Raw genomic sequence first — 15,574 nt, 5'->3', positions numbered from 1 at the left:
TTGATCTCCATTATCTGTGAAAGATCAAGGACATGCCTAAAGAATGTTGAATTGCAACCTAAGTTTAAGTACAAATTGAAGAATCTAGGACCCCGTGTAAAATTTTGAAGCTTTAGCTTTTTTTAAATGTTTGGCTATAATAACGTCTATTTATTAATACCTATGTCGTGTGATGGTAGGGTGCCACGGGTGTGTTCAGATATTCTTTCAAATCCATGTGGCTGAGTCTGCCAGGCAGTTGTCACCTATATTGGGCCAATCATTTGCAGAGGGGCCACTCCCTGCCCCACAGCAGCATGTCTTCAAGAGAACTCGGCCGCAAATGATTGGCCCGTTACAGATGACAGCTGCCTGGCAGGCTTGGCCACATGGGTTCAAAGGAGCATCCGAAGATTACCAAGCTTAACAATAGTGCCACATGTTGGGCTGCATGGTCACCACATGAACTCCTTACCCATGGGATGGGTTTCCCCACGCACACTAAGATACTTAGAGTAGAGGGCTCCATAGGGTACCCGGGGACTCTGGCCTGTGCTATGCATCACCCCTTTGCATGAGCTTCCCCTTTTAGAGACACCCAGCCTGGCCTGGCCTGTATTTTCCCATTGTACATACCCACTGCAAGCCTTACAGCATAGAGTCCCACAGCAGACCTACACTGGCACAAGTTTTGGTATCAGGAGACGTTCCCAATAGAGGTTAGAATAAAGAAGATTCCGGGAAGCAGGAGGCCTTTTTCAAAGCTTTACTGAGCAATCAGTCAAAATCCATATACAGTGCATTGGAAAAGTATTCACAGCGCTTTACTTTTTCCATATTTTGTTATGTTAAAGCCTTATTCCAAAATTGATTAAATTCATTATTTTCCTCAAAATTCTACAAACAATACCCCATAATGACAACGTGAAAGAAGTTTGTTTAAAATCTTTGCAAATTTATTAAAACAAAAAAAAAAAAATCACATGTAGATAAGTATTCTCAGCCTTTGCTCAATACTTTGTTGAAGCACCTTTGGCACCAATTACAGCCTCATACCTTTTTAAGTATGATGCTACAAGCTTGGCATACCTATTTTTTCCCATTCTTCTTTGCAGGACCTCTCAAGCTCCATCAGGTTGGATAGGGAGCATCAGTGCACAGACATTTTTAGATCTCTCCAGAGATATTCAATTGGGTTCAAGTCTGGGCTCTGGCTGGGCCACTCACAGAGTTGTCCCATAGCCACTCCTTTGTGTGCTTAGGATCGTTGTCCTGTTGGAAGATGAACCTTCTCCCTAGTCTAAAACATTCAGAGGTCCAGAGCGATCTGGAGCAGGTTTTCATCAAAGATGTCTCTGTACATTGCTGCATTCATCTTTCCCTCGATCCTGACTAGTCTCCCAGTTCCTGCCACTGAAAAACATCCCAACAGCATGATGCTTCCACCATCATGCTTTTCTGTGTGGATGGTATTAGCCAGGCAATGAGCGTTACCTGGTTTCCTCCAGACTTGACGCTTGCAATTCAGGCCAAAGTGTTCCATCTTTGTTTCATCAGACCAGGGAATTTTGTTTTTCATGGCCTGAGAGTCCTTCAGGTGCTTTTTGGCAAACTCCAGATGGGCTGTCATGTGCCTTTTACTGAGGAGTGGCTTCTGTCTGGCCACTCTACCATACAGGCCTGATTGGTGAAGTGCTGCAGAGATGGTTGTTTTTCTGGAAGGTTCTCCTCTCTCCATAAATAAATGCCGGAGCTCTGTCAGAGTTACCATTGGGTTCTTGGTCATCTCTTTGACTAAGGCCCTTCTCCCCCGATAGCTGGGCAGTTTGGCTGGGCAGCCCGCTCTAGGAAGAGTCCTGGTTCCAAACTTCTTCCATTTATGGATGATGGAGGCCAGGGCCGGTTTTAGACAAAGTGTGGCCCTGGGCAAACCTAAAAGTGGGGCCCCAAATCTTTTTATATTCTACCAAAAATATAGGCGCATTTAATCAATTTAGCCAAATAAAACATACAACTACATGAAAATATGCTTTAATTAAATAACATTAAATAGAATAAATAAAATATAACAAAATCAATGCAACTATGAATTTTTCATCAAGAAAAAATCCAGTGTAGACAGTGTAGACAAGGCTTTAAAGAACAATATAACACTTCCGGTTCCGGCGCCTGATGAGCTAGGCGGCTGTAACGGCGGCTCCGGTAACATCTGACTAAAAGATCCGGCTTACTAGCTCCCGCGATCGGCGGCTCGCACCTCTTCCACCTCCTACACTTCAGGGGACACACCAGGTATGGACCGCTTCGTAACCCACGGCGCTCCGAGCCCTGGAGAGATCCGCTCGGAGGCGGACTCTCCCGCCTCACATGCAGCCAACATGGCCGCGGCTACCTCTCAACAACACACAGGCTCCCCGGCCCCCCCGGTTCCTATGGCTGCGGCTCTCCCATGTTCAGAGGATCAATACACTCGCATAGCCCAGGCAGTGGCCGCTCTGATGCTGCCCACCATCACAGCTGCAGTGGACAAGGCTGTCACGGATGGCATTACACAGATCCGCAGGGAGGTGGGGGAGCAGGCTCGGAGGCTCACAGACTTAGAGCACAGACTATCTGAGGTAGAGGACGAGGTCCAATCAAATCTATCCAATGACCAAAAAACGGCACAGACTCAACAATACATATTGGATAAGCTGGAAGATCTCGAGAATCGCTCGCGCAGAAATAACTTGCGAATCATAGGAATCCCCGAGTCTGTTACGGCTGCTACTCTGCCTGACATGTGCTCAAATCGCATTCCCCAGGCACTGGGGATTATAACACCATGCACAGTAGAAAGAGCACATAGACTGGGTCCGCCTTCCAATGATAGGCGCACACCGCGCCCGGTGATCGTGCGTTTCCTAAATTATGCTGACAGGAATGCCATTCTTAAATCGTACCGCAATGCCAAAGCGTTGCAATTGGAGGGCCACAAGCTGCTTTTATTTGCGGATTATTCGCAAGAGGTCGCAAGGCGACGAAAGGCTTTTCAGCCACTCTGTTCCGCACTGTACCATAAAGGTATTAAATTTACCTTGGCCTACCCTGCGACATTGAGATTTAATACCCCTGCGGGAGATTCTAAGTCTTTTACACACCCTGACGAGGCTTCTGAATTCCTCCAAGCGCACATGCAGGTGGCTATGGAGACCCAGGATTCGTTCCCTGTCTCCCCTTCTTTGGGAGCCCGGGACGCACGTAATCCACGGAAGGATTCATCTAAAAGAGCAAGATATGCGCACAAATCAAATGGAGACCGTCAGCGCTGACTGGATACATGATGCTCCCTCATATGGGATGTGTCACTCGAAATACATTGGCTCTACTACCCCCCAGGATTGCAGTTAAGGCTTTTGACATAATGCCCGGATGACCCCTGCTCTGTAACCTGCTCCTGAGTTCTCACTGTTAGGGCGTTGTTATCCTTCCTCCTATGATCCCTTCCTGGGGTAAAATTAAAATTCTTGGCTTCTTCACAGATTTTGCAGTTTTCAAGTGCTCATACCTGATGTTATCTTTATGTTATCTTATTGTTTTATCATTGTTTTTACTGGTATATGGTTTTCTCACCACTTGTTGTTTCTTGTTGCAATCAGCATCTCCCCACACTTGCCTTGCCGGACGGGCCTTACTGGACACCACTCAGGTTCCAGTGAGGTTGCGGCCGTAGCTACGCGGAGGTCCCAGAGTTTTTATCTGGCTCGCCATGTCTGGACCCGGCGACTTCCGGTTCTCCCACAAGAGGGCTTTGTCGCGGGAGCTGGCCCAATGCCTGCTAGTTCCGGTAACGCCGTGCTGGTGAGATGCGGCTTGTCAGGAAGAAAGCGAAGTCCCAGACTTCTATGGTACGTTTATTTGTATTTCTTTTGCTTTATATCCTTATTATATGTTCGTTTTTTATTGGGAACACCTATCTGTGTCTATTCCGGCAGAAGACAGGCTCTACTACTAAGATTGGCACTCACCCTGGGCCACGGCACCACGCAGACTCCCTCCCCTCTCAGCTATTATTAACCATGCAACTATGTATTCCCCTCCTGTTTGACCCTCCTTGATGTCAAAATAATATCATGGAACGTCAAAGGGCTCCGCTCCCCCCATAAGAGAATGGCGATACTACGACACTTAAAAAGACTAAAGGCAGACATTGCCATTTTGCAGGAAACTCACCTCCCTTCCTCTGATTTCCATCGTATGCACAAAACTTGGGTAGGACAGGTACGCGGATCTGCGGCAGTCAACCATAAGGCGGGGGTTATTACACTGATTCACAAAGGCCTGCCTTGTGAAATTGTTGGAGAACATACTGATAACGAAGGCAGGTTGCTCACTTTGACCCTTAAGATCAGAGACTCCACTCTGGCTTTAGCAAATGTGTATGCCCCAAATTCCCCCTCCAAATCATACTTTCAATCTCTTACCTCCTCCCTAGCCCCCATAGCCCACCTCCCTCTTTTGGTGGGGGGGGACTTCAATTCGGTGATGGATACCCTAGAAGACAGATCTAGGGATCAGGGCAAACTTTCCTCCCATCAGTTACAGCCACTTTACCTACCTGATTTTGCGGCTTCTCTAGACCTGACTGATATCTGGCGTCAAGCCAACCCGCTAGGCAGAGAATACTCATTTTTTTCCCACCCGCACGATAGTTTATCTCGCATTGACTACTTTTTCTGCAATCGCTTTTCCCTCCAGAGGTCATCCATTCCCCTAATTGGCGACATGGCGATTTCGGACCACGCTCCAATTTCTCTTGTATACTCCGATTCCCGCTCGCCTAATCCCACTAGAACATGGCGGTTCCCCTCCTTCCTGGCCAAAAACGTAGAATTGCAGTCCCTTCTGAAAAAGGTCTGGACAGACTTTTTGAACGACAACGCGCAACATGCACAGGATCCGAATCTCCTGTGGGAAACGGGAAAATCGGTCCTGCGAGGCCACATAATCGCTTTTAGTACGGCTTATAAAAGACAGACCTCAGCCCGATACCATCAAGCCAGCGACACTTTGAGACGAGCACAAGCTAACCTTTCCCTCTCTAACACGTTTACTCATAGAACTGAATGGAAGAAAGCAAAACAAGACTTTGACCATTGGGCTGAATTGTCAGAAAGTTTTCGGCACTCCCTTCAAGACCTTGCACTACACAAATTTGGTAATAAATCCGGGAAACTTTTAGCTCAGCTTTGTAAATCTCAATACACCCCAACGCACATTGCTAAAATCAAAAATTCTAGAGGCGAGATTTGTGTATCACAGGAGGACATCTCTCAGACGATGCACGATTTCTACTCCTCCCTGTACGGCCCAGAACACATTGACCCACAGACGGCGGACACTTTCCTGGGGGGAATTTCGCTCCCCAGGATAGTTCCAGCAGCCCTATCAGAGCTCAATGCCCCCATCACAATTGAGGAGGTCTCCGCTACTATCCACGCTCTCTCCCCTGGCAAATCACCCGGCCCGGACGGGTATACCTCTGATTTTTTTAAACTTATCTCGGACGTAATCTCCCCGACTTTGACCGCGGTGTATCAAAATATCCTAAATGGCGGTCCCTACCTACCCTCTGGTTACCAAGCCCATATTAAACTGATTCCTAAACCAGGCAAAGATCCTCTGGAGCCTGGATCTTACCGACCCATATCTCTTTTAAACCTAGATTCCAAACTACTCTCAAAAATCATCGCAAACAGACTGGCGAAAATTATGCCGGACATTATTCACCCGGCTCAAGCCGGGTTCACGAAAGGACGCTCGGCGACCTCTAACATCAGGAAAGTCCTTTCTGTACTGGAAATGGCAAAATCAAACCCTCTACATGACATGGCCATTATTACGCTAGATGCAGAGAAGGCCTTCGATAATGTCAACTTCACGTGGCTTTTTAAAGTGTTGGGTGAACTAGGATTCGACGGGCCTTTTCTGCATCTCATTAAATCTATGTATTCTTCCCCTAATGCCACGGTCATCACGAATGGCCACTCATCTGCATCCTTTTCCCTTTTTAAAGGAACCCGACAGGGCTGCCCCCTTTCCCCCCTGTTATTTAATTTGGCCATTGAGCCGTTATCCCGTTTGCTGACAGCTCACACTGGTCTACACGGTGTGCGAGTGGGAGATCAGGAAGTGAGGTCAGCCATGTTTGCCGATGATATCCTCATCTTCACCTCGAATCCTGCCAAAGACATCCCTCTAATCCATAACATCTTTACAACCTTCCGTTCTTGCGCGGGACTGAAAATTAATTTTTCCAAGAGTGAAATACTGCCTCTCGGACGAACTGATCCTCCCCCCTGGGCGTCGGAGTCCGTATTTAAGATTACCAAAAGTCACATTAAATATCTTGGAATTAACATAGGTAAAACCCCCTCATCTATATACACTTTAAACTTCCCACCGGTACTTAAGGACATCACAAAAAAGTTGGAAGCGTGGTCTGGGTTGCCATTGTCTTTGTTGGGTAGATGTCATCTCTTCAAGATGATGTGCTTCCCAAAACTCCTATACCCATTGCAAACGATCCCACTATTATTAAAACACAGAGACACACAACTCCTATATCAATCACTCCAAAAGTTCCTCTGGAGGGGAAAGCGACCTCGAATTGCTCTCAAAAAATTGTTTCTACCAAAATGTGAAGGTGGGGCAAACATCCCCGATATCAGACTTTACAATGTAGCCTGTCTTCTCCGAATAGGTTTAGATTGGGTGTCGGGCCATTCCCACTTCTCCAATTTAGATATAGAAAAGCAAATGGTTGCCCCTTACACCCTGGGGGCTCTCCTGCACTGCTCCCTTTCAGCTCTGCCAGCTACACTCAAAAACAACCTGCTCCTCAGAGACACTATAATTGCCTGGAGAGAAACGTGTAAATATCTTAATTTATCTACCAGATTTTCAAGATACCTACCCATAGTAGGTCACCCTATGTTCCCTCAACCTCTCCAATATGCTCCATTCCTGCGCTGGACTTTGCTCGGCCTAAGGAACTTTGCCCAACTTTTTGATACATCCTCGGGCCGCCCTCTCCCCCTGCAGGAGATCTGCTCCAAGTTCCACATTCCGCTTTCTGATTTTCTCCATGTGCATCAGGCCATTACCTTTGCTTCCCATCTCTGCCGAGATCTCGCCAAGAGCCTTAAACCCTCTCTATTGGACACACTCGTGGGCATTCCCAAGCCAAGTATTTCTAACATATACAAGCCACTCCAACGCCACCGTCTTCTGCAAAAAGCATCGCCATTTACATCACCTTGGGAAAAGGACTTTCACTTTGCAAACCTGTCGTCCTGCATCCTGGCAGGATACAGGTCTACTTGCTCTATCATAACCAATGAGTTCTGGAAGGAACAGCAACTGAAAATAGTCCACCGGGCTTATTCTCCCTTCACTTTCTCCCTCACCGCCAATGCTCCGCAAAAATGTGCATGGTGCTTGACTAACAGACCAACTTTATCTCACAGGTTTTGGTCCTGTCCCGCCACTTCGAAATTCTGGAAGGAGGTGGAAAGATATGCCCAACGGATCACAGGCCTTACACCGACTGGACACCCGCTTTTACTGCTGTTTGGTTGCCTAGATGGTTGTTCACTGGGCTTAGCCAAAACCGAAACCGAAATTCTTTCCGCAAATAAAGCTTGGCTGTCTACCTACTACATGGTAGCCAGGAGAGCCATACTTCATAACTGGATTAATTACAGCCCTCCTACCCTGCAAGAGGTCACTTCGGAACTTACGAAGCTCCTCAATAGAGACACCATCAATGCTCGGATTTTCACAGGCCTCAATAGTAAATTCTTCATGAAATGGGACACATACATCACTATCGAATACCCAACATACTCCTGCTCCTCCTGGATAGACTCTTTTTTCCAAGCAACTCTTTCAAAATCTTTATCTGACTCCAGTCTGCCTACAAATTCATCTACACCAGCCATTCCGCAATGCCCTTAACTTACTGTGTTATAGCCCTCATACGTTTCCCATCTTTGAGTCTGAGATGGACTTTAATACGCTTGCCGGTAGCTGATGAGTGACTTTAGCCTGAGTGCCCCTAACCTGTTGTGCCCTAAAGTGTGGGTGCACTCCATCGTGCACCGGCACTTTACACGTTCACGATGTAGAGTGTTCCTGGGAGTGCCATTCCCGTCACTATTTCTGCTATATGGGACCCTAGGAAGGCAACATAATGCTTGATATTTAGGTTACTTTTCAGGTGTGATTGCGTTCCTCCTATATTTCTTCATAGGTTCCCACCTTACCTTCTCCCCTCCTCGTTATTACTTGCCTTGCCTTTCCCAACCCTTCCCTCCCCCCCGCCTCTTCTTCTACAGTCCTAACTTCCAATATCCCTCCTCCTCCATCTCTCCCCTTACCCCCCCCCCCCTTTCACTGCTATCCTTCCCTAATCACTATGGTAATTTGTTTGGATTTATCAGTCTTTTCTGGTTCTCTTGTTTTAAATAGCAGTTTTCAAGTCAACCGTTTAGATGTTGTTTTGCTGAACCTTGGCTATTCTGTTATTTTGGAAAATTTCAATAAAACTTTATTTGAAAGAACAATATAACAATTATTATTAAACTAAACAATAAGAACGCTATACTAGAAGCGAACCTTCCTGGCTTTTGCTGCGGCAAAGTCTTCGATCACTTTTGAAAAATCCAGGCTTCTGAAAATGTCACGTTCGAATGCAATCTCTGCAAGACCATTTAAGCGATCTTGCGACATTGATGACCTCAAATAATTTTTTATTAATTTTAGCCTTGAGAAACTTCTTTCTCCTGAAGCCACGGTCACAGGAACAGTCAAAGCTACGCTCAGATTTGGGTATAAATCTAGTAGGTTTTGAAGATAGATGTGATTAAGAATATTAATTGGCGAATCCGATACATCATCTGGCATGCTCCTTATTGCAGAACAAATTTCCAATGTGAGGTCATTGGGATCAATATCGCCCATTGTTTCAACAAAGTGTCTGCAGCAATCTTCAAGTCTTCCTTCATTTTTAGCAGATTTCATTTCCTTTTTGCTAAAAAGAAAACCAAAAAGGTGGTAAAAGTCATTTATCTGTGAAAACCTTTCATTTATGCCTACAATTGCAGTGTCTATCAGTGGCAAGAAAAAGACCCTTTTCACGAATTCCTCTGGATTGCTGTGCTCTTCATCCACATGTTCATAATCGAACATTCTTCTCTTTGTTTGCCTTCTTCTGATGGGCAAGGAAAATTCAACATCTGTTTCATCAGCTATATCCTTTGCGGTGGAATAGGCCGATTCAAATCCACCTTCCCTGTAGTCTTTCAGAAAATGCATCACGGAATCAATTTCTTTTTTAAGTATGTCCATACCAACTTTAGGATTCTGAAATAGTTTACTTGTGCGGTTAATGTGGTACAATATATCGTGCCAAACAACGATACAAATTATGAACTGACCAGAGGAGATTTCCCTGTATAGGCTCCTGGCCTCTGCAGCTTTCACATCATCTTTTTTTGATGCAGCATAAATGACGAGGTCTTCAAGAGCAGAGCAAACATCCCCTAGGTTGTAGCGAACAACCTTTACGCTGTCAATACGGCATTCCCAGCGTGTATCAGAGAGTGGTTTAAGTGTCAAGTTGGGCACGTTTTTCTTCAAAATTGCCCAGCGCTGTGTTGAAGAACTGAAGAGCACATACAGTTGTTGTAACACTCCAAAGAACGTAACAGAGAGGACAGATGATTTCGCAGCATCAACAATGACTAGATTTAGTGAGTGGCTACTGCAGGGCATGTACAATGCTCTTTTGTTAATAGACAAAATTCTAGATTGCACACCTTGTTTTTTACCTTTCATGTTACTGCCGTTATCGTAACTCTGGCCTCTGCAGTCGTCTATGCTGATCTGTAGGTCCTGAAGGTGCTGTAAGAATACATTGCACAATGCCTCTCCAGTAGTTTCTGCCACAGCAAGAAAACCTGCAAAGTATTCAGACACTGATGCACCTACTGACAGTTCACATTTGACAATGCGAAGTGTGACTGACAATTGTTCAACATGACTTGTGTCTGGTGTACAGTCCATGATGACGCCATTGTATTTTGCGCTGCAAGTTTTTTGTGCAACCACTTGAAGTATGGTTTTGCCCATCTGTTTAATAAGTTCATTCTGGATGTCCTTACTCAAGTAGTGATCTTTGATTTTTTTTCTTTTGTATTTTCCTCACATGCTCGTTCATTGTCGAATCATATCGTGCAAGAAATTCAACTTGACCAAGGAAGTTGCCATTATTAGGATGATACAATTGATCTGTGCTTCCTCGTAAAGCTAAGTGGCGCTCAGCTAAATAACAGATAATATGTATGACTCTGCTGAGGATTGATCTCCAGTATGCTCTTTCTATTTCAATCTGCTGCATGTTAGCACTGTCGATCGTTTTTTCCTCACAGATGCCCCTTTTCAAGTAATGCCAGTCCTGCATGCACTTCTCATGTGAAGCTGAGTGTTCATGCTCCTTCAAATGGCTATGGATATGCTTCCACTTGTTGAAGCCATCTTTGGAGATCGCAATGCCCCGTTTTCCAAAAAGAGTACAGCAGAAACAAAATATTTTATCTGCCTGTTGTGAATATACCAACCAAGTGCGTAGAATTTTGTCTCCGTTTCCCACTTGAATAAAATAATTTTCAGCTGTGAAACGCCTTGCTATTTTTGACTTATCCTGTGGAAATGGGAAATCCATTATTTGCTTTGGTCCTCTCTTCACTAGCTCACATCTATGGGCACTAGAAATGGTAACAGGCCATAATGCTGGGTCATCTGGTAAACCTTAGTAACATTCACAGTTTCCATAGGTAAATCGATGCTCAGCAAAGCATCAGATTCTGTGGTTTCCCCAGCTTCTTCAGAGGTGGCTGATTCCATTTGCTGTGTCTCTTTGTCTGTTTGTAAAGGATGGATTGTTTCCTCAGAAACAGATGAGGATGGTAGTTCAGTGACATCATTAGATGTTGAACTTTCACCTTGACTGGATTCTTCCTGTGCTCTAAAGAATGTTGTTAGCTTCGGATACAAATCCAACATCTTGCTTTTTTCATCAGCTTTTTTTCTTTTTTGAGAACTACTGGGATAAGAACGCTTCATATTGCCACATTCAGTTCCTTTCCCTTCATTATAATAAAATAAAGACAGTTTAAATGTTATGGGTGTGTGTGTGTGTGTGTAAGCCTGGAGGGAATCTGTCTTCAGTTTTGAGCCTGTGGATAGGTGATAAATATTACCATAAAGTTTTTATTTTTTCCATTGAGCCATATAAGGCTTTATTTATTGCAGGACAACTTGTACTTTTTAACGGCAGTCTTCATATTTTGTGTTGTAAAAATAAAAATAAGAATTGTTTCATTTGTGGAATGGAGAGGAAGAAATTTAATTTTGTATTTTTTAAATGCCATTTACTGACATGTTATCTTTATTCCATGGATTAATATAATTACAGTGACACCACGTTTATATAGTTTCTTGACACTTTTTTTTTGGTGCCATGACCGGTAGTTTTTATACAAGTAGCATTCAATGCAGGGTCAAAAAATACACCCACTGGTCTAACAGGTTAGTACGAACGAGCACAGTAGAGGTTAATCATACAAAAAGATAATCAGAGTGAAATGCTGCCTTTGGTCGGCTCATTTTAGCCTGTATGCGGTTTCCTGACCGGACCTTAAACAGTAAAACCGCATACAGGACAAAAATGAGCCGACGGGAGGCTGCGTTTCACTCCGGTCGGTTCATTGAAATACATTAGACATGGGACCGCATACGGCAGCGTGTGGTTGCCCCTCCCCTCTCTCCCCAGCCATATGCGGTCCTGTACCGGCCAAAACGTGGTGTGAATGCACCCGTACACTACCTTTCATTTCAACGGGTCTGCGGACATTCCCCAATAGTGGCAGATTTTCAGACTGCTGGCAGACCCGTTAAAATGAATGGTAGCGTAACTTGCAGCAGATTTCCCACAGCGGGAAACCCGCTGCTAGCTACTAGCATGTGAATGCACCCTTATGCATTCAAGGTGACCAGTCTGTAGCCCTACAGCTATTGCAAAACTACAACTCCCAGCATGCCCGGACAGCCAAAGACAGTTTGGGCTGCATGCTGGTAATTGTAGTTTTGCAAACAGCTGGAGGGACGCAGATTGGACACCTTGGTTATCTGTGTGTCATGTGTATGTATTAGTGTATGTATTGTAGTGCTTTACTCAGGGGCGTTGCTAGGGACCTAAAACATCCGGGGCACAGGCCCACAGGGATCCATCAGGCATAAAATCCTTTTCGTCAACATCAGACCTATGCAATTCCCATGAAATCCATGCTACTGGATTCTACGAAATCCCATGACAGATAATTGCCTATTATGTTTTTTACATAGTTCTACTGCTCCTCAGCCAGGGCTATTATAAGTAGGCCTGGGTGAGCGAGAGAGAGAGAGAGAGAGAGAGAGAGAAAGGAGAGCGAGAGAGAGAAAGGAGAGCGAGAGAGAGAAAGGAGAGAGAGAGAGAAAGGAAAGAGAGAGAGAAAGGAGAGAGAAAGGAGAGCGAGAAAGAGAAAGGAGAGCGAGGGAGAGAGAGAGAGAGAGAAATGAGAGAAAGGAGAGAGAGAGAGAGAAAGGAGAGAGAGAGAGAGAAAGGAGAGAGAGAGAGAAAGGAGAGAGAGAGAGAGAAAGGAGAGAGAGAGAGAGAAAGGAGAGAGAGAGAGAAAGGAGAGAGAGAGAGAAAGGAGAGAGAGAAAGGAGAGAGAGAAAGGAGAGAGAAAGGAGCGAGAGAGAGAGAGAGAGAGAAAGGAGAGAGAGAGAGAGAGAAAGGAGAGAGAGAGAGAGAGAGAGAGAAAGGAGAGAGAGAGAAAGGAGAGAGAGAGAAAGGAGAGAGAAAGGAGAGAGAGAGAGAGCAAGGAGAGAGAAAGGAGCGAGAGAGAGAGAGAGAGAGAGAGAAAGGAGAGAGAGAGAGAGAGAGAGAGAGAGAGAAAGGAGAGAGAGAGAAAGGAGAGAGAGAGAAAGGAGAGAGAAAGGAGAGAGAGAGAGAGAGAGAGAAAGGAGAGAGAAAGGAGCGAGAGAGAGAGAGAGAGAGAGAGAGAGAGAAAGGAGAGAGAGAGAGAGAGATGAACTGTAACTGGGAGAGATTTCTATTCACTAAAAAGGCAGGTACCATTTTACCAGTACCACATAAAAAATAAAAAAAATGTATGTATGCCTAGCTACCTATGACCAAATACATATGGCTACCTTAGACTCACCTTGAAGCACACAATGTGCTGTGCAGCTATGGCAGGCAGGCAGGGCACTGTGTTGTCGCTGAGGGCGGCTGACCTTGAACTTGAGGCCGAGTTGCCACTTTCTCCCTTCAGGAAAAACCGATGCGATTTTTCGATTATGTGCTCTAAACGAAAAAAGAGCGTAAATTTTGAAAAAAAAACCAGTAGTATTTCTCACTTTTTGCTATATAATATTACCTAGAGCACTACACAGATAAACTAAAAGTAGGGGGGCCAGTGCCACATTAAAAAAAAATAATAATGAAAAAACAGCGTCAATTTTGAAAAAATTCCAGTTCAAGCTCAGTCACCCTCAGCGCCAACACAGTGCCCTGCTTGCCTGCCACAGCTGTACAGCACATTGTGTGCTTCTAGCTGAGTCTAAGGTAGCCATATGTATTTGGTCATATCATAGGTAGCTAGGCATAAATACATTTTTTTTTTTAATGTGGTACTGGCCCGGCCCCAATAAATGCAGAGTTATCAGTGTGGCATGGGTTTGCCTTTTGGCCAATCAGGAAACAGGTCTCGGACCCGCTTTCTGATTGGCCAGGAGGAGGATCCGTGTGACAATGGCGAATATTCACACAATTGTCACACAAATGGGTGGGCTAGGGCGCAGTGCTCTGCACCCCGGACCCACCCTTTTCTAAAGCCTATTAGAGCCTCTGGCTCTAATCAGGTGCTTCAGAAAAAAAACCCCATTGAGCCCCATGCGTCCGGCGCCCCACATGTAGATTAGGGGGAACGCCTACCACAGCGCCTGCCACCACAGCGCCTGCTACCACAGCGCCTGCCACCACAGCGCCTGCCCGCCTGCCACCACAGCGCCTGCCTGCCTGCCCCGCATGTAGATTAGGGGGCCGGACGCATGGATGGGGGGGCAGCTCCCCTGCACCCCCAACACACCAGCCGCCGCTGGCTGCTACTCTCCTATAATGTGCTGGGCCTGTGTGCAGCTGGGTGGCAGGCAGGGGCAGGCACTGTGGTGGCAGGCGGGCAGGCCCTGTGGTGGCAGGCGCTGTAGTGGCAGGCGCTGTGGTGGCAGGCGGGCAGGCCCTGTGGTGGCAGGCGGGCAGGCCTTGTGGTGGCAGGCAGGCAGACCTTGTGGTGGCAGGTGGGCAGGCGCTGTGGTGGCAGGCGGGCAGGCGCTGTGGTGGCAGGTGGGCAGGCCCTGTGGTGATAGGCGGGCAGGCCTTGTGGTGGCAGGCGCTGTGGTGGCAGGCGCTGTGGTGGCAGGCGGGCAGGCCCTGTGGTGGCAGGCGCTGTGGTGGCAGGCGGGCAGGCCCTGTGGTGGCAGCGCCTGCCACCACAGCGCCTGCCACCACAGTGCCTGCCCGCCTGCCACCACAGTGCCTGACTGCCTGCCACCACAGCGCCTGCCCGCCTGCCACCACAGCGCCTGACTGCCTGCCACCACAGCGCCTGCCACCACAGGACCTGCCCGCCTGCCATTACAGCGCCTGCCCGCCTGCCACCACAGCGACTGGCCGCCTGCCAACACAGGCTGCGCCTGCCCGCCTGCCACCACAGCGCCTGCCACCACAGCGCCTGCCCACCTGCAACCACAAGGCAGGCCCTATGGTGGCAGGCGGGCAGGCCCTGTGGTGGCAGGCACCAGGCGGGCAGGTGCTGTGGTGGGCAGAGGGGACTGGGGAGAGGGCACTGTGGGGTCTGTCAGGTGTGGCTGAGGCCTGAGGGCAGCTGAGGCAGTGAGGCCTGGCTGAGTGAGGAGTGAGCTTCAATGTTATTGTCATTTTCTTTGTCAATTATGTACCTACTTACCTGAAGCAGTGAAGCAGCAGACCACACCAGATGCCAGTTTCTTCAGGGGCAGCAGGGCACAGTACTTCTTGTTCTCTTCTCTTCAGGCCGGCCAGGCACCACCGAGGAGGCACATCACACGGTCTTCTCAGGGGCTCCTCCAAGTCGCACAGCGCGCCGCTGGAGGGGGTGGAGCGCCAGCCCGCCCCCAACACTGATTACTTGCGGCAGACGCGGAGGAATAGGTTCCTCCTCCGCTCTCTGAATTCTGGGGTGGCGGGCCGGCCCGGGCATATGACGTCACTGGTTGCTAGACGCTAAGCGGTCCTAGCATAGCCACCAGTGAGCAGGGCCGCCCGGTGCCGGGAGTCGGGACTGTCTGATCGTGATTCGTGGACGGTGGAGTGGAGCCTGTGGAGGAGAAAGAAGAGAGGCTGCGGCTGCTTGGGATTGGAAGCAGGTTACAGGGGAGGAGTGGGCCTACTAATTTACACAACAGTAGTAAC

Source organism: Pelophylax lessonae (genome assembly GCF_965119305.1).
Source record: "Pelophylax lessonae genome assembly, chromosome: 13".
NCBI lineage: Eukaryota > Metazoa > Chordata > Amphibia > Anura > Ranidae > Pelophylax > Pelophylax lessonae.
This window is presented reverse-complemented; position numbering follows the sequence as displayed.